Source organism: Pleurodeles waltl, chromosome 3_1 (genome assembly GCF_031143425.1).
Source record: "Pleurodeles waltl isolate 20211129_DDA chromosome 3_1, aPleWal1.hap1.20221129, whole genome shotgun sequence".
Taxonomy (NCBI): domain Eukaryota; kingdom Metazoa; phylum Chordata; class Amphibia; order Caudata; family Salamandridae; genus Pleurodeles; species Pleurodeles waltl.
Window position 1 is genome coordinate 555,856,968 of NC_090440.1, and position 18,508 is coordinate 555,875,475.

The following is an 18,508-nucleotide window of genomic DNA, read 5'->3' on the forward strand; positions in this document are numbered from 1 at the left end:
TATGCAGTCTTCTGCAGTGTGATATGCTTGTGTGCAGGGTGGGTTTTTGTTGTGGCACGACTGCTGTTAGTAGACTTGAGATTGACCTAGTGACTCTGAAGACTGGCCTTCAGTAAATGCTGCTGTTTGAGAACTGTTTTTTTTTTTTTTTTTTTTTTAAGGTTGAAGCCGGTGTGAAAAGACTTCCTATTGGCTTTGTGGTTTGTAATTCACATTTTCTGGATTTCTGTTTGCTGGCTTTATTTGTTTTAGGCTGTCCAGCACATCTTCGTCCCTCCAGTGGAGCAAAGCTCATTTACCATCGCTCTATGTATTCTTCCATCAGTCCTCACTTTTTGTATACAGGCCTTTAAATTTTGTTCTTATCTTGTCACGTTTGTTGTGCGTTCAAAGACATAGGTCAAATGTCAGGCTCTGATGTCTGAGGGAGCATGGTGTTTACTTCTGTTTCTCTGACTTCAAAGTGAGAGGGTTTATGTGACAACCTTGCCAGGTACTGGGAAAGAAAAGGTGTTGTTTCTAGCACACAAAATTAAAATTTCTGTGAATGAACTGTGCAAATATTTCAGAAAATACCAAAATTAGGAAAACACAAATGAAGCACTTTTTCTGTAATTTGGTAGTGTGGTGGAAACAAATATTTTAATATGATCAAAACAAATCCGTACACAAGGTAATGCCATTTCCACACATTACAATTTGTGCACTGTATAGTTTTATCAGTAAAACTCAGGCCCTTATTTATGCCAAACTGGCGCAGCACGGTGCTTCGCCGAAAATAGCATCACCTTGCCACTTTTGAAACACAGGGATGCATCTTATTTACAAGAATACGGCACACCACTGCGTTTTCCCCTGCGCTGGCGCTGAATAGTGCAAGGGTGTCTGCGCTGAGGGGATAGATTGTTTATGTGCAGGAAGGAGTGCCTTCCTGCACATAAACAATCTACAATGGCGATTTGGCACCTCTATGTGTGCTGCAAGTTGCAGCACACATAGAAGTACCAAAGTGTCATTTTGGAATAATTGTATATGTGCAGTAAGGGACACCTTCCAGCACATAAACAATTGTTCATGGCCTTTTTCTCTTTCTATGTGTGCTGCAGAATGCAGCACACATAGAAAAGCAGAAAACGAGGAGGAATAAAAACACTTCCTCGTTTTGCCATACTAATGCCATGAACGCCAACTGCAACACCCATTGCACGCCCCTCTGATGCAGCAACACAAAAGGATGATGGACGGAGTGCTGAACAATGCAAACACTCACCCCCAGTCACAGATCTGGGTTTAATCCATCGTTCTTATGCTCACCATGCCACCCCAGTTTGGACCCAGCCATATGCAAATCAGTCTTGACCCTGTTCCTCATGGGAACAGTCCAACCCGAAATGCCAAGCCAGGTCCTCACTGGACCGGAAGCAAGCATCCTGGGACTGGTTTCAGGGTTTCACCTTTCATCAGCCAGGCTAGCTTGAATCCAGTGGCACAGTGAGCAAGGGACCCACGTCTGGGCATACCCTTCCCACTTAGGGTAACTTTAGCAACATAAAAGGATGATGGACGGAGTGCTGAACAATGCAAACACTCACCCCCAGTCACAGATCTGGGTTTAATCCATCGTTCTTTTGCTCACCATGCCACCCCAGTTTGGACCCAGCCATATGCAAATCAGTCTTGTCCCTCATGGGAACAGTCCAGCTCGAACTGCCAAGCCAGGTCCTCACTGGACCGGAAACAAGCATCCTGGGACCGGTTTCAGGGTTTCACCCTTCATCAGCCAGGCTAGCTTGAATCCAGTGGCAAATATTTGATTTGTTCTGCATTCCGTCCTTCTTCTGTTGTTTTTGCATATTTACAAGGAGGCATAACATCACAAAAAATGGCATTACACCTCCTTGTAAACATGGAGCAGTGGTTAGCGCTACTTGAGCATCTTGAAAAGTGAAGCTCCAGTGGTGCTAGGGGCTCTTAAATCTGCCCCTCAATGTGCAAATGTAATGGTCATTTCAATTGAAAATGTGTCTGTAATTGCAGTGTGCACCCACAAAATGCTCACTCCTCAATACAACACGCTGCTCCACTCTATGCTACTAACATTTAGCCTAGTGTACAACATGTCTAAAACACATTGGTAAAGCCAATAGTTCTTGCATATGCAAGCCATATTGGCTGTGCCAATATTTGTTCTAAATTGCAAACGTCAGAAGTGACCATCAGACAGAACCACTCTGGGGCTGACGCTCACAGTAAGGCAGGCCGAGGGCTGTCTTCAAACTGTTACTCTAACATTCTGGTCTTCGGGCAGTCATCCAGTTTGGGACTGGGCTTCAGATAAGACCTCTGTTTGGTGTTCTGCCAGGTCACTCTTTAATGTGCACTGGCCTTCCTTTCTGGTTTGACTTCAGTCTGCCCTCCGATCAGCCTTTAACGGGGTTCAATAATGCCTTGTAACCGGGGCTTGGGCTGCAGCGGTGTTAGGTCCCATAAGCCTGGCTTTTCAAATGCAAATTCGACGCCAGTTGGGCCCATTGAAGATCCCCCGTCCCGCCCCCCTCGTCCGTAGTTATTTTGTTACCCTCCTTGTCGACGCTGGTGTCAAACGCGGACTCCTGATGAATAAAAACCCCAAACGGCTTTAGAAAGATTTGTCAAATCCACTAAACCTCGCTCCTCACCCTCACCCGCCACTATTGGAAAATATAATGTGTCCAGATGGTCCCCCGGTCCTCCGTTTATCATCGAGGCGGCGTCGGTGCCCGGTGCCCGCGGCTGGGCGCCTCAGTGGCGCGCTTGTGTCTGCTCAGAAGGAACGTTCATTCGCACAGAAGCCTCATTAGGCTTAAACCGGCAATTAATCCTTTTTTTGTTCTTCTTAAATGGGCATGGAGTACGGCCCCTCTTCATATGTGTCAGGCAGTCCGGGGTGAGCTGGTGCTATGGGCTTCTCGGATACATCAGTATGTGTGCGCAAAGGGAGCTGGGGAAGGGCGCGCTCCAAAGATGTGAAATCCTGCCACTGCTCCGTTAGAACGAGCACTGGCAAAGTCAACAGGTCTCGCCTAGGTGAAAGGTATGGATGTGGCACTGTGTTTTAGCCATCATGTACACTAGAGTGGCTGCTGTTCAGCATGGCTAAAAGTTAGTATTGTGGGGTGGGGTAGGCTGGGATAGACTGGCGTAGGGGAAGAATGGAGTGTGGTGGATTGCAGTAGAGTGGGGTGGAAAAGATTGGAGTGGGAGAGATGGGTAGATTAGCCTGGTAGACTGGAGCTAAGTGGGATAGATAGAAGTGGGGTAGATTGGGGTGGTGTGAGATATACTGTGGCAGACTGAAGTGCAGTCTGGAGTGGAGGGGAGTAGTCTGGAGTGCAGTTGGGTAGTTTGGATTCAGGTAGACTGAGTCGATTATAGTAGGGTAGAATGGAACAGAGTGGGGGTAGATTATGGTAGTTTGGAGGGGGTAGCTTGAACTGGGGTAGAATGGAATGGAGTGGGACAGATTAGGAGAATGGGGTAGACTGTGTGGGGTAGAATGGGGTGGAGTGAGGTGAGAGACTAGAGTGGGGTAGATTGAGGTGGATTGGAGTGGGGTAGATTGAGGTGGATTGGAGTGGGGTAGATTGGATTTGAGTGAGACACTGGATTGGGGTAGGTTGGATTTGAGTGTCAAATTGGAGTGGGGTGGAATAGACTGGAGTGGGGTGTATTGGTGTGATGTGGAGTGGGGGTCGAGCAGGGTAGATTGGAGAGCGGTAAACTGGAATGGAGTAGATTGGAGTGGATTGAGCAGGGGAGTTGGGTAGATTGGAGCGAGGTAGATTGGAGTAAACTGGAGTGAGGTATATTTAAGTGGAGAGGAGTAAATTGGAGTGGGGTAGATTGGGTGGGATACAGTAGGGTGAATTAGGGTGAAGAGGGATATATTGGAGTGAGACAGGAGTGGGGTAATTTGGCACGAGTTAGGAGTGGGGCAGTTTGGAGTGAGATAGGAGTGGGGCAGTTTGGAGTGAGACAGAAGTAGGGTGAAGTGGTATAGATTAGAGTGGAGCAGATTGGGACAGAGTGGGGTAGATTGGAGTGGGGTAGATTGGGATGGCATGTGGTGGAGTGAATTAGATTGGGTAGAGAGGAATGGAGTAAGGTCGAATGGAGTGGAGTTGAATAGATTGGAGTTGGGAGTGGAATGGAGTGCAATATTGAGAAAGAGTGGAGGTAGATTAGAGTGGAGTGAGAGATTGGGAAAGAGTGGGTTGGAATGGGGAAGAGTGGGTTTAAAATGGGGAAGAGTGGGTTTAAAATGGGGTAGATTGGAGTGGGGTAGATTGGGTTAGACTGGAGTGGGGTAGATTTGAGAGGAGTAGATTGGAGTAAGGTAAATTGGAGTGCAGTAGATTGGGTGGATTATAGTGGGGTAGATTGGAGTGGAGTGGGTGGGGTAGATTGGCGTTGTGTAGATTGGGTTAGGGTGGAGAGGAGTACATTGAAGTAGGGTAGTTTGGCTCCCCTGGCCGATCTGCCCGGGGGGGGGGAGAGAGGGGAAACCACTAGACACCAGGGATTTATTTATTACTTTTTTTTACAGATGGGGAGCGACCCCTTAAGCAAGGGGGGGGGGGGGGGAGACAATTTTATTTTAGGCCAATTCTGCCCCCCTTGGGCGCAGATCAGCCTATTCTCTTAGGCCGAAACCACTAGGCACCAGGGATTTGTTATATATATAGATATAAATAAGGGGAGAGGCCCATTGGGCAAGGTTCGGTCCCTCGTGGGGCAGATCGCCCCACTGTAATAAACCACTAGACACCAGGGATATTTTTTTTCTTTTAACAGATGGGGTGCGACCCCTCAGGCAAGGATCGTTCTCTGGGGGGCAAATTTATTTTAGGCCATTTCTGCCCCCCTTGGGAGCGGATCGGCCCATTTCTATTAGGCCGATCTGCACCCGGGGGGGCAGAAACCACTTAGGCACCAGGGAATGGTGTGTGTGTATGTGCGTGTTTTGTTTGGAGGGGCAGACCCTTGGGCAAGGGTCACTTCCCATTGGGGCACATTACTGTTGGCCATGTCTGCCCCCCTTCGGGGCAGATCGGCCTCCCCCACCAGAGACCAGGGAAGATTTTTTTTTCAAAACAAGAGGGTGGGGGTATGGCCATACCCCCACCCCAAATAAATGGGGCCAAAGTTGTTCTACCCACCGGTGGGCAGATGGGGCAATTACCACAGATTCACTCCCCTGGGGGCAGAAAACCTACTAGATGCCAGGAAATTAAAAACAACAAAACAAAAAACAAAAAATTGTGGGGTGATGGCCATCAACCAGTATGGGCATGGTTATGTCCCCCACCCCAACTGAAGGGGGTAACAGTCTTTCAGCTCTCCCCGTGCACACTAAAACATCTTATCCCACGGCAAGAGGACATTTGATTATTTTAGGTTTTGGTTTTACATTTGGGCCATGAGAGCTTGTCTAGCTCTCAACATCATCCCACTAGGAATGCTGAGGGTGGCACTTTTTGGACTTTGGGATGCTGCCATGTAGAAAAATCTACGAGACCTAGACACATCTGAAAACTAAACATCTGGGCGAGTGCAGGGTGGTGTGCTTCACATGCACCCGCACCATTTTGTTACCAAGAGTGCCCTGCAAACCTCCAACTTTTCTGGAAATTACACATTTTCCCCACATTTTTATGATGGAACCTTCTGCAGGAATCCATAAAATTCCTACCACCCAGCATTGTTGCATCTATACCGATAAAAATCCTGCCCCACTTGTCAGCCTAAAAACATTTTTTCCCAAACTGCCCTTTTGGACCCGCTTTGGTTCCCCCTCATTTTCAACATGTTTATGGCTCTTCCCTGTCACAGGCACTTGGCCCACCTACACAAGTGAGGTATCATTTTTACTGGAAGACCGAGGGGAACGTTTGGTGGCAGGACATTTGTGCTGGTGTGGTGATCCCACACAGAAATATGTGGAAAATGTTATTTTTTAGCTAAGTTTGAGGTTTGCTGAGGATCCTGGGTAAGAAAACACTGAGGGATCCACGCAAGTCACACCTACCTGGACTTCTTCTGGTGTCTAGTTTTCAGAAATGTTTGGGTTTGGCATGTTTCCCTATATGGCTGCTGAGCCCAGGACCAAAAATGCAGGTCTCCCCTACTCCTCACCCCCATCCCCTCCCCCACCCCAAAACAGACAGTTTTGTATTTGATAATTTTGATGTGTCCACATAGTGTTTTGGGTGCGTTTCCTTTTGCAAGCAGTAGGCCCAACCACACAAGTGAGGTACCATTTTTATCAGGAGACTTGGGGGAATGCTGGGTGGAAGGAAATTTGTGGCTCCTCTCAGATTCCAGAACTTTCTGTCACCAAATTGTGTGGAAAAAGTGTTTTTTTGCCAGAATTTGAGGTTTGCAAAGGATTCTGGGTAACAGAACCTGGCACGAGCCCCACAAGTCACCCCATCTTGGATTCCCCTGGGTGTCTAGTTTTAAAAAATGCACAGGTTTGGTAGGTTTTCCTAGGTGCCGGCTGAGCTAGAAGCCAAAATCCACAGAGGCACTTTGCGAAAAACAGCTGTTTTTTGTGTGGAAAATGTGGTGTGTCCACGTTGTGTTTTGGGGCATTTCCTGTCACTGGCACTAGGCCTATCCACACAAGTGAGGTACCATTTTTATCGGAAGACTTGGGGCAATGCTGGGTGGAAGGAAATTTGTGGCTCCTCTCAGATTCCAGAACTTTCTGTCACCGAAATGTGAGTAACAGGTGTTTTTTTTCCACAAAATTGTGAGGTTTGCAAAGGATTCTGGGTAACAGAACCTGGTGAGAGCCCCACAAGTCACCCCATCTTGGATTCCACTAGGTGTCTAGTTTTAAATAATGCACAGGTTTGGTAGGTTTCCTTAGGTGCTGGCTGAGCTAGAGGCCAAAATCCACAGTGAGGCACTTTCTGAAAAACACATCAGTTTTCAATGTAAAAATGTGATCTGTCCATGTTGCATTTCCTGTTGCGGGCATTACCCCTACCCATGCAAGTGAGGCACCATTTTTATCGGGAGACTTGGGGGAACACAGACCAGCAGAATATGTGTTATTGCCCCTTGTCTTGAGAAATGCCCTGTAATCCACATGGATTGAGATGTGCAAATAACCACTGCTTCTCAACACCTTATCTTGTGCCCATTCAGGAAATACAAAGGTTTTCTTGTTACCTATTTTTCACTCTTTATATTTCACCAAATGAATTGCTGTATGCCAGGTATACAAGGAAAACCCATTGCAAGGTGCAGCTCCTTTATTGGCTCTGGGAACCTAGGGTTCTTGATGAACCTAGAAGCCCAATATATCCCCACAACCAGAAGAGTCCAGCAGACGTAACAGTATATTACTTTTGAAAATCTTACATCGCAGGAAAGTTACAGAGTAAAACGGCTTTTTTCACCTCAATTTCAATATTTTTTTTATTTCAGCTGTAATTTTCTGTAGGAAAACCTTGTAGGGTCTACACAAATGACCCCTTGGTGAATTCAGAATTGTGTCTACTTTTCAGAAATGTTTAGCTTTCCAGGATCCAGCATTGGTTTCACACCCATTCCTATCACTAACTGGAAGGAGGCACAAAATAGTAAAAATGGGGTATGTCCCAGTAAAATGCCAAAACCGTGCTGAAAAATGTGGTTTCCTGATTCATGTCTGCCTATTCCTGAAAGTTGGGAAGATGGTGATTTTAGCACCGCAAATGCTTGTTGATGGCATTCTCAGGGAAAAAACCACAAGCCTTCTTCTACAGCCCTCCCCCCCCCATTTAAAAAAGAAAAACATTTTGCTGTATTTTGGCTAATTTCTTGGTCTCCTCCAGGGGAGCCCACAAACTCTGGGCACCTCTATAATCCCTAGGATGTTGGGAAAAAAAAAAAGGACACAAATTTGGCATGGGTAGCTTTTGTGGACAAACAGTTATGAGGGTCTAAGCGCGAACTGACCCAAATAGCCAAAACAAGCCTGGCACCCTGGGGGGGGGGAAGGGGGGGAAAGGGGGAGAGGCCTGGCAGTGAAGTTAGCCTAAATGACATAATTGGTGACATCACTGAACACCTCATCCTGTCATATATGAAGTAATGCAATACGCCACATTTGTAGAAGTAATTCAACATGCTACATCTGTGCCACATGCCCAAGCCCCTACAGCTACTAAACTTACATTTTGTTTTTTAAATGGTACTGTGGGACCCCCATGGCACCCACCACAGAAGCTTCATACCATGGTACTGTGACACTGTGTAAGCTTCCTCTGGGTAGTTTGCATGGTACTCTGGTACCATAGGGTGAAGCTTGAGTGGCAAATACTGCAGAAGTTCACAGAGTGCCGGATCCTGTGGGAATACAACGGTACTCAGAGCTTGGGAAAAAAAATTGGCCCCTAATGCCTGCCCCACCAACCCAACCACCACCAAAAGTCAAAAGTGCCAGGGAGTTAGGGTGTCCCTACTCTGCCCCATTATACTACTTTTCCAAACATTTGCTGGACATTGGGACGGAGTTCCTGGATCCAGATCTAGGTTGTGATCAGCCAAACAAATGTGGTATAGAAGTGGCCAACAGGAGAAGAAGCTTCCTCAACGAATCAGAGGACCATTTTAGGAATTTTCAGTTCTGAGGGACTCGTGCTGCACTATCCCCTAGATACCCAACTTTTTAATCCCTTCATGCCCAACCAGAGTACCTCTTTAAATGCCAATTTCTGAAAAATGGCTCAACAGATTGATTTCAAATCACAAAAAGCACACTGAGTAAAGCTCTGGTGTTTTTTTTGGTGGGGGGAGGGGCGTTTGCAAAATGTGGTGTAATTCCATTCAGCCATGTTTTTCTGTGTTGGGGAGCAAAGTTTTCTATGGGAAATAACATGGGATAAAAACGGCCCACCCTTTTCTTTTTCTTGGCCCCTGTGTATAGGCATAAAACTTTAAATAAAGGAGTCAATGGAGATTAATTTGTTTTTGGAAGGTTTTGTGCAGATTTGTCATATGGTGCTTCTCCCCCTCTGGCCTCTTTCTGCTTTCAGTCATATCTGCAGCCTATCTCTTTCTTTACTTGTTGCTCCCCCACTTTCTCTCACCTTGACACCACCACCGATTGCTCATTTTACCCACATACTTTTGTGTTATCTAGTATTTGTGATGCACACACCTGCCACTAGTGTAACATCGTAGCACTGCAACTGTCTGGAATGATTATAGGCATGAATGTTTTAATTGGAGAAGTTTGTGGTGGTAGTATAACCTATGTGGGAAGAGCAGGGAGGGGGGGGGGGGGGGGGTCCTGACAGTCTGGTTGTGTCACTGCACACTGCTAGTATGCGTATACATTTATACAGTGGTATTTGAGATTACAGGTTGTGCTGCATTCAACATTTATTTTTACACCAACAGTAGCAGTGAGAGTGCTATTCCATCCTTATTAGGGAGGGTGCGCGAGTCGGAAGGGGTAAGTTAAATCACTTAATATACGGAGCTCAGCGAGAAGCCCTAAAGATACAAAACAAATAGTTCTGCGGACATCTGACAATAGTTTTCTGGAGTCTGCCCAGAAGAAGCGAAGTGAGAATCCAATAAAACCCACAGACACCTCAGTTTAGGTTAGTTGCAAAGTGATTAGCCACAATTTAGGTCTCATAACTTATAGCAGCTACAGCAACTAACTGGGGTTACACATGATTGTGCTCTATGACAGAGGACAGGATCTGTGCCTCAGAACCCTCAGTGCATTAATATGTACAGCAGAAATTGGAATGATACAAATTAGCAGAACGTCAGACCTCTACCGTGGCACAGTAGAAGGCTATCCCTGAGCCCAGGTTCAATATTAAACAATCCAGAGTCTCCTGTGACATGCACTGTGTTTTTCCTGGACAAGCAACCCTCATGCCTAGAGCACCAGCTAGATTGTAGGTCAGATAGGCCAAGGTATGTGCATAGACACATTTATAGTTCATAGAAAAACATTTGAATGTAATACTGTCAGCCACTGTTGGCCAATGAATTCTTCTATATGTTTCAGCTAAGATCTTAATTGCGAGATTACCTGCGAGACATTCCATCTCATTTTGGTGAAGTTTTTCCTAAGCGGTTCAATATAAGACTTAGCTTTTAATGTTCTCACAGTCATGGGCAATTAGGTATGATGGATGGATTGGGGCAAGATCCATCTCTTGGTAACTGGCCCATTTTGCTGTCTGTAGGGGCAATCTGTCCAACCCCCCCAGCCCACTCGCACCCCACCACCACCCTGTGCCAGAGTGGTGGGTGGCTTGGATGATGCCTACGATTGCCATGGTTTAAATCCGATCTTAATGGGAGAATTACTCAGTAAGAGGGCTTACATCTGTCCATAAAAAGATTGTGAGAATGAAGTAACCAAGAATGGCCCCCACAGTGACACGCTTAGTGAGAAACGGTACCTACCACCCTCCAAAAAGTATCCACTGCAATAATTGACTAATGCCCCACGGCAAGTTACATATTTTCCAGTAATAACAGATTCTTAACCCTGTGTCCCTTGAGTGAACAACATTCATACCCCATGACATTCAGCTGCCACTGAAAATAAGCCCGGAGATGGTTGTGCATGCGATGAAACGGAAGATGCTATTTATGATCTCTTCACATACTGAATGCAGCTCTGGAGAGACCAGAATCTCCCCCGGATACTCATGATCTGCCCCCCTTTGATGTATGAAACTCGCCAGAACATGAAAAGAGGCGGCCAAAGGAGCAGGCCTGTGAATTTATAAAATATTAAAATTGCGTCTTTGAAAGCAAATGTAAATGTTATGCTCAAAGCAGAATTATCATCAAAAAAATCAGCAGCTGGCGTCGGATAGAAAGAGCACATCTTGGCTTCCTCCAGCCACACCTCCTGTAATGCTGTGGTGGATCCATAATTCATCATGAAGGGATTTCAGTCATTCAGCCAGTAGTATTGACGTTTGATCCTAGCTGCAGTTTTATCAACATGGCTCCGGTATTGTCAATACTTAACCATAGCTGGCCTCACAATGCTCCCACCAGACCCTAAAACAAAGAAGAGACCCCACAAAAGCGCCCCCCAACAAAGCCTCACCAAACAGTTCCTCACAGAACCTTGGCGTTGCTTTCTTATAACCAAGAGGCGCTCACAGAACCTTCCGGATACACCTAAAAGAGCAAGAGATGGCTCCGAGTACGTCCCCTACTGCCTTTGAATTGTGATTCTGCAGCTACTGCTAAACTCCAAGTCCAAGCTCCGCATCCTTAGTGCAGCTCTTCATTCTATTCAGAAGGTTGAAAAATAACACAAGAAACACCCAAATGAGCAAATATGGTTAGCCAGTTAGGGTTATTTACATTAAAAAATTGTTTTATAAAAAAAATACAACACGTTGATAATGCAGTGGAAGTTATGCAAATAAAAGAAAACTGAAAAGCTGTAAACCTAACAGTTTCAATTCTATAGCTAAAAAAGGAGGGCGGAACCCACTGTATTTGTTTTTCCGCAAAGCCCAGCTCCATCCACTGAGACACCATAAGAAACAGTGGTGCCAATGTTATCCTAAGGTGATCAATGTGAAGTCAATGGCACAGTGGTATTCCATAGTGGTTAATTACCATGAATAACTCAGTGTTTGTTCTTAGTGGTGAAGTGTTTGGCACAGTTTTATCCGGTGAGGGGAAACTCGAGGACAGAAAAATGCCTCGGAGTGATTTTGTAAAGGTTTGGGACCCTGCCGCGGTACATTTTTGATCCCCCTCTGTATTAAGACGGTGAGAAGAGATTCAGCAGCAGAGGGCTTCATCTTCCACTGGTAAGGGATACTGTGGTATCGGGGCTGAAGGTCATCGGGACAGTGATCTTGGTGCTGCAGACCGTAGTCATGAAAACTGAAGACTGACACTCATTATGCACATTCTACTTTGAGGATGAGGTCTTTTAACAGTTGTTAAAACAACTCAGCTGTCTATTGAAACTAGGGACCTGATTCACCAACTGCACTTTGTGGTACGTTGTGTAGTACTACGAAATGTACTGCAGACATTTGATCTATACTTGTGTGCAGTGTGCACACATGTAAGCTTAGATTTTAGAAGTAAATGTGGGAGGGACGTAGGTGTGAGGGTGGGGAAAGGGGCACACATACTCCTAAAGGGAATGGGATTAGGCAGGAGTAAAAGGAGTTTAGTGAGGGTCGGGGAAGGGCTAACGGAGACACGTCACCCACCCACACAAGAGGAAGCCAATTCTTTTACTTTGGGGGTGGAGACATACAACTTACATTTTTGTTGTAAGTTTACTCTTCGAGTTTTTGAATATGTGAATACCAACAGTAGTATACATACTCCAAATTGTAAACTTACTAAAACGTGTACATTACCTTTGTGACTCCAGCCCAAAATATTTATATCTTCTTGAAAACTTGAAACGACTGAGCATGTTTATAGGGAGGAAATTCCAGAAGTTCGAGCCTTTAAAGAGAAATGCCCTTCCACCTTGGGGTGAACGTTGTTTGACTTGAAGGACTGCCAGGATGTCGAGATTTATTTTGTTTATTAAACATGTTATTTAGCGAGAGCACGACCTATTGGGTGACAGGGCACCATAAATAACAGTTTCTAACAAACAGTAAAAATTATATATATATTTCAGTCTATTAATGTGTAATACAAAAGTTAAACATGGTGAATGGCACACCATAGAATCAAAACACTGTGAAATGAAGTATCAGTTTTGAAAACTCAAAACTACAGAAAAGGAGGAATCTTTACCAGTTGGAAGTGGAATTGAAATAGCAGGTCGTTAAGCTCTTTTTGAAAAGCAGTATAGGACGAAATTGCCCGAGTGTCCCCAACCGTGGTGCACTTCCCATGAAAGATTGTCTACCTTATACTTGAACTCATCTTGTTTCAATGAGAAGGTTGCCACTCGTGTTGGCTGCCAGATATGGACAACTTCTGGGCAAGGTAGTTAGATGGTCCTAAAAACAAAGCTTTATACATGATGGGTGCTAGTTTGGAGATGTTCCTTGTTTCCACTGAGACACTCAGGGGGATATTTATACCCTGTTTGCGCTGAATTTACGTCATTTTTTTTAACGCAAATTCAGCGCAAACTTAACTCCATACATATATGGAGTTAACGTTTTTGGATGCTTGAAACCATCTTGTGGCAATGAGATGCAAGGTAGGCATTCCCGTTCAAAAAACGACTCCAAGCCCCATGCGCCTTATTTATCCTCCTGTGCAGAAAAGGTGCACAGGTTGGAGGTGGGCCTAAATAATGGCGCTAAGCTCCCTAATGGAAGGCGTTAGGGGACCTATAGACCCATTTCCATGGTCAAACACCATAGAAAGGGCCTACAGGTGCCCACCCTAAAACGCAGGAACACCCACACCCACACCATAGGATGGGGGACCCCATCCCAGGTAAGTATGTTAAGTATTTTTAAATATTTGTTTGAGTGCCATTGGGGGCCCTGAAATGGGTCCTCCTACATGGCACTGGGTGCAATGGCCATGCCCAGGGGACACAGGTCCCTTGTGCTGGCCATTGGGGTGGTGGGCATGACTCCTGTCTTCTGTAAGACAGGAGATATGTGGTAGGGATGGTTTTGCGTCAGGAAATGACTCTAGGCTGGTTAACAGCATTTTTGTTTGCCTCTAACCAGCCTAGTGTCATTTTATGAGGCAAACCCTCCTTCTTCCGTACCGCCAACCCCATCCGGCTAATGTCATTTTACCAGACGCTAGCCCCCCCCTTAGGGCCCTCTTGCAGGATTCTATAAAATTGCCGCCCGGCTGATGCTCTGGAATGACGCAAGCTGGCACTATACTTTTTGATACAAAACTGCATTTGCGCAGTTTTGCGTCAAAAAATATAAATATGGGCCTCAGAGAGCTAAGTAGGTGCGCTGTGATCCAACTTTCTTATGCGTGTGGCCATCCTCCTGACTGCACGGAGGGCTGCTTTGAGTAGCTAGGTATTTGCTAGGAGTAACAGGTTTACATGGTTCAGTCTGGACAACACAAGGGACTGGACCACTTACTTGAAATCTGGGTTTGGATAAAAGGATTGCTTAGATCTTATTTATTTTTTACTAAAGGCGAGACATAGCAAAGTATTAAGTATTTTCAGTCAGTTTCGTGGGTCAAACAGGTCATACTCAGGTTGAGTAAGAGAGCAGCTTATTTCCTTTAAAGGTGTGGTGGGGATGAGTTTGGTGAACTGAGATTAATATTTAGGTTTGTCAAGTTAAGCTCAACTGCTACAATTATGCTAATGGTGCGCGAACCATTGTAAAGCCTGAATGTTTACATAAACTTGACAAATGAAACCCAGAGAAAAGACGTGCAAGCAGTTCACCACTGGATGCTTTCTAATCATTTCACGAAAATAGAAATTCTTGCATGAAACAGCTGTAGGACTCATCATTCTTCGACCATTTGGCTACAGGAACTAGGACTCCACCATCCACCACACTCATCTGAAGTGAGGAATTTATGGATAACGTTGGACTCCAAACTATCCCTTAGGCCACAAGTAATTCTGGAGACCAAATAAAGCTTTCCCATGTGATGCCTTCAACAAATCTTTCCATATCTGGCGTTCTGACAAAAAGTATAAGCTACCATTGCATTAGTGATGTTACATCTTCGTTATGCCGATGGAATCACTCGTAGAACATCCCACTAATACAATGAAAACTTAAGAGAATATACAATGTGGCCACTTGGAAGCTGCATAATCTACAGAGGAGGACTAAAATTACACAAAGCCTTTATTCCTGGCTCCCTGAAACTAGAAACATCCTATTTAAAGCAATGTGTGAAGACTTTTACAGGATTTCCAAATCAAACATGGGTTTCTGGACTCAGAGCGTTACAATGAGAGCCTTTTACCACTAATGTCCTGGGGCCTAACCTTGCTTTTGAGCCCACAACTTAATATCAAGTGTATCCCTTTATCACTTGCCCTTCAGGATAGCAGTCCAAGGTTTACTCAGGAAGATGGTGTGGGGAATACAAACTCAGAACTCAATGAGACGTCTGGTAATAGTAACTCATTGTCTTGCAGAGTCATTTTAGTGATGTCTGTAGGCATGTTATTTTAGCAACTAGGCCTCCTGTTTGTGCCCTTTAGCCTAGTAACGTTTCATTTTTATTCTTTTAGAATCGGCCACATTCATGGTGGTGTTTTATTATCTTGTTATCCTTTCATCTACGAAAGCATTACATTTCTTAGCACAACATTCTTTCACGCTGTGCTTTCTTCAAGACTGCAGCAAGATAAGATTGTCAGCACAAGTGGTACACTGCATCTCTAACATTCACAGAAACGCACATATTTTTACGTGGGGACACTTTCTCAGAACATCAGTTGTTTTATTATAAAAACATTTCCCTGTCCCATGTACATTAGAGGGAAGTTCCAGCCAGATGACCATGACTTCGTTACAGCTGCTGCTGAGACCACCAGTTCCCTGGCCCACATGGGGATGGTGTCTCTATAGATAACAGGCTTCTCCACTACTGTCATACTCAGGTATGGGGGATGATGTCTTCCCGGGGGCAATCCTGGGCTTAACCTGCGTGCATAGTGACAGTATGGTGGGACTTTTCCTGTTTCACTTTTCTTGTCACCATTTGGTTACTAGTACGCTTCATCATTCTAATTATTGCATTTCATGTTATTTTACTTAAGACGCAGCTGATTCAATAAATTTTATTGAACTATTTCCGGCCTCTGTTTGTCTTCGCATGTGTGAGACTAATGGAACTGAGAGAAAAGGGTGAGATCTGATCCACCACGATTTCCATGACATGTCACAATGTCATGCACCCGGTTGCCACAAATCATCCCTGCGCGTGGGCAGAGATGAGGTGCTGCTAGCTGGCCAGAAACGGATTAGGCCGACAGTTGTCATATGTTGTGGGATTGGACTCAGTTCCCCACAATTCAGGTGATGCTGCAACCCAAATCCAGCAGCATGATTGGTACAATGAGAGCCAATGCAACAATTGTCCATCCAGTGCTTCCACTTAAAGTAAATAACATTCAAGACACTACTACACATAGATATCAGAGAGCCGTTAAGGAAGCATTTATTGTGCGTCATGTGCAAGTGCATCAGTCATTGATGGTTTAGACTGTTGCCAATCAAAAAGTATTGTGTAGATCCAAACAGGGGACATGTTGACACATTGTCCTGTCATGGAAAAGTTGTTGGTAAGGATCTCATGACATCCGAGTGGGTTCCCCCAATTACTTCCCCACTGTCACTGACGTTCGGTTTCTAGTAGGCCATCAAGTGTCCCAAAGTGAATCTCACAATGTTTAATCCTTGTATTGTACCTTTCATCACAGTCCTCAGTGGGCACAACCCCTTTTAACATCTGGGGTGGATGCTGCATTTCTCCTCCTGGTCGTGTAACCCAACAAGGTCCACCCATGAGTTGTGCTGACTTGGCCCTTTCTAGCCAACCCTGTTGCCGTCTGTGGCCTCCATGCCTTGTGTTCAGGTGCAACATATGGATGGTGAAGGTGTGGCTGCTTGAATGTATCCTAATGCCATAAAGTGTGGCCGTCCAAACTCAGCATGATCTTGAGCCAGCTAGGCAAGAGGAGAGGGTGCCACTGCAACAGGTTTCCTCCTTGACAAGTCCACAGCTGCCAAGTTTCCATATGTGATAAGCTAATCAAGTCCAAGAATTCAAAGAAAAAAACTGGACTTCTAGTACCGGTTTCGTAATGGCATAGAAAAAGACTACAAGTCCCAGAATTAAAAGAAAAAAACCTGCATTGGGGGCATCTAGTCACACACGGACTTCAGAAACATGGCATGGCTGCAAGTCTCAGCCGACTGCGGCAAGGTATATTACAGTAGTGCATAGACCAGGTCCCTGTTATATTTCTGATGGCTCTCTCCTGAAGGGTCAGATGCTGGGTAGAAATGTTAAACAACAACCCTGTTTTCAGGTACAGATTTCCTTGCACTAGTAGGTCAGATCTTTGGGTAAGGCACGTAGAGCAGACTTCTCAAGCTTACAGGAAAATTATGCCAACCAAGTCATGCTCTGAAGAAGGTCACATTCATGTTCTATTTGTTCTGGCCACACAGATCCAAGTGCGCCAGTTTAACAAAGTGTGCAAAGGAATCTTGGCAGTAGCTTTGTGTATACAGCTAGGCACTCTTGGAATTTAGAGACAAAGTAAAATAGGTCCTTATTTGGGCAGATCTCATTCAGTGTGGTAATGCATGGGAGGTGCTGAGATGGGGCGGGGTTCACCCCCACCTAAGGCATGCCCAAGCTCCATAGAGCTAAGCAAATTAACTATAAACGCAAACATAAACAATAGGGTTCATCAAAGAGAAAGGGTCTGACTCTTAGGGGATACCTGGATTTAAGTGAGCCGTGAATAAGAATCACCCGAGTATAGTAGATGCTGCTGTATATTCTAAAACAAGTAAATATTTCCACCCCCAACCAAGCGTCCTACAACCAACTAAATCAAATAAGCTTTATTTCAGCAACAAAGGCCATACAAGCACCACACATACACACAATACTCCAACAATTCAGATAAAAAAGAAAACAATTGTAAAAACACGAATAAAATCCGTACAGTAATACTCTCAGCCATAGATGGATCACAAAACATGAGGTCTTCACACAGACTCAACTCAGACGCCATACACATAGCTCTTAGATATCAATTAAAACACAGTACCACATGATAAAATGTTAAAATGTGAAATGCAGAAAAATTCATGCAAAAGACAGTACGGAATACAATACTATAGAGGAAAGCTGCAATCATAAGAAGATGAATGAGGGAGTCATCAAGACAAACTAATTCACTGGGGAACAGGGGGTATTTGGGCACACCCCCTCCCTCCCAAAAGAAGTCTACATCTTCTTTGACACATGTGAGAATTGACACTCTTCTATCTCAGGGAACGAACACAGCTGATTGTTTTATCTATTTTTGATGCACACACTAAGAAAACAAAACAAACAGCGAGGATGCAACAAGGAACTCACAGCTAGGGTTTTCGGTTTTCAACCACAGGTCAAAAACTAGCCATCACATAGACCCCTAAATACACATACATTGCTTCCTACAGACCAACATATAACTGGCAGCTGAGCCTCATGTAGCCCCAATAGATCATGTCACTTTGAATAGATTTCAGTCAGACACTCACATTGTTAAGAAAAACTTGCATTATCCCCAAAAGAGCCTCATGTAGCATTCAACAGACCCTTGCATAATTCCTAAAAGCCCCCAGCATTTTCCGCAACAGTCTCTCAATAGATCCCCCCAAAGCTCCTAGTATTCTCTTCAGTAGCCAATAACAGGTCCTCAAGAAGTCACAAGAGACATTTCGCAGTACCCAAAGAAACCTCAATAGTGCCCAATAGATTGCAGTAAAGTTGTGAACAGATCCTCACACATTCCACTGGAGAGTAT